This window comes from Rhinopithecus bieti, unplaced genomic scaffold, assembly GCF_001698545.2.
Source record: "Rhinopithecus bieti isolate Rb0 unplaced genomic scaffold, ASM169854v2 scaffold_36959, whole genome shotgun sequence".
Taxonomy (NCBI): domain Eukaryota; kingdom Metazoa; phylum Chordata; class Mammalia; order Primates; family Cercopithecidae; genus Rhinopithecus; species Rhinopithecus bieti.
Genome location: NW_016816945.1, coordinates 707,035 through 708,671, shown reverse-complemented (window position 1 = coordinate 708,671; position 1,637 = coordinate 707,035). Strand labels below are relative to the sequence as shown.

Genomic DNA, 1,637 nt, shown 5'->3' with positions numbered 1-1,637 from the left:
GGGGGGGGGGGGGAAGAAATTAACTAGGTAATCTGAACTTTAAGTTTCAAAAGGACAAACAATAATCACGACTATTTCTGTGCCACCACTGTATTCCCCTGCCAGGCAGGACAGCAAAAGCCAAAAGCTAAGAAAGAGAGGGGAGCTCCCTACAAGCACCCAATTACAATATGGCCTGGGAACATCTCTGGGGCTACTGCTCCCTCAGTTTCTTTGTCATCATTCCTCTAGTCTCTCAATTGAATATTACTCTCCTCAGAGACCTTCTGATTGCTTTGCCTATAGTATCTACTCTCCCAGTTAGTGTCACAGCTTTAATGACCTCGTGCATTTGCTTGTGGTTGACCATCTCCTCCCACTAGACTGTAAGCTCCATGAGAGCAGAAGCCTTGTCTGTCTTGCTTTATTTGTATCCCCCATGCCTAGATTTGTGTCTGGCACATAGGAAGCACTCCACAAATATTTGCTGAACGAATGAGTGAACCCTGAAGAAACTGAAGCCCTGGGTGTGAGGACGTGGGGGGATCGTGGCTGGTCCAAGACCACTCTGGGGCCGAACTTCGAACCCGTGGCTCCTGACCCTGGCGGCCAAGTCTTGGCGGGTGGGGGAGGGGCTCACAACCCCTCAGCGTACGCTTGGGCCCCGCAATGGAGGCCAGAGGGTGGGAAAGCCAAGGCTGCCCAAGGCACAGCCGCGGCTCCTCCGAGGCCTCTTGCCCTGCATCCGGTAGGGACCAGCCACACACTCACCTCGGCGGCTCCACCACCAGCTCTATGCCTCCACCTCCGCCGCCGCCGCCGCCGCCGCCGCCGCCGCCCACGGTGACAGCTCCCTGAGCGCCCGCACTTCCGGGGTCAAACGGCGATTCCGCAGGAGCAGACAGGAAGTCTCGGCCTGGCCCCGCCCCCAGAGCAGAGCAAACTACCGCCGGGAAGCCGGACCCGGGGAGCACCTCAATTTTTTTTTTTTTTTTTTTTTTGAGACGGAGTCTCGCTCTGTCACCCAGGCTGGAGTGCAGTGGCCAGATCTCAGCTCACTGCAAGCTCCGCCTCCCAGGTTCACTCCATTCTCCTGCCTCAGCCTCCCGAGTAGCTGGGACTACAGGCGCCGCCACCTCGCCCGGCTAGTTTTTTGTATTTTTAGTAGAGACGGGGTTTCACTGTGTTAGCCAGGATGGTTTCGATCTCCTGACCTCGTGATCCGCCCGTCTCGGCCTCCCAAAGTGCTGGGATTACAGGCTTGAGCCACCGCGCCCGGCCTAGCACCTCAATTCTTAAGACTCCGCCCCACACTCGGCAGTCTGTAGCCACGCCTCCTTCCCCTCCTACCTCCCCTACGTGATTACACCTCTCGGGAAATCCAAGTTGTGCACCTGAGAAGGCGTCTCGGAATCCCCGGCTTCCACCTTCTGCCCGACCTCCTTAGTCACCGTTTTACATATTTAATCCAGAATAGAAATTTTAAAAAGTCAAAAGCACGAACATAATATTAAGCAGATGTACGAATACAGACTGCGATTTCATTTACGGGAAATTCTGGACCAGACAGAACTCATGAGTGGTGATGGTGTTAAGATTGGTGGTTTCCTCTGGGGCTGAGGACTGGGAGGGGCCACAAGTGAGGCTGGGGTCACCCC

At 55.3% G+C, this 1,637-nt stretch overlaps 1 protein-coding gene across 4 annotated transcripts in view; it reads right to left on the bottom strand.

The window, feature by feature from the left end:
* Positions 1 to 969, bottom strand: part of ASCC2 (activating signal cointegrator 1 complex subunit 2) — a 52,304-nt gene extending 51,335 nt beyond the window's left edge. For 2 of the 4 annotated variants that reach the window (XM_017855614.1, XM_017855615.1), the window contains exon 1: positions 751 to 969. The gene's annotated coding sequence lies outside the window, so the exon portion shown is untranslated. The remainder of the gene's footprint in view (positions 1 to 750) is intronic. The other 2 variants (XM_017855613.1, XM_017855616.1) reach the window with 1 other exon arrangement.
* Positions 970 to 1,637: the final 668 nt, after the last annotated feature.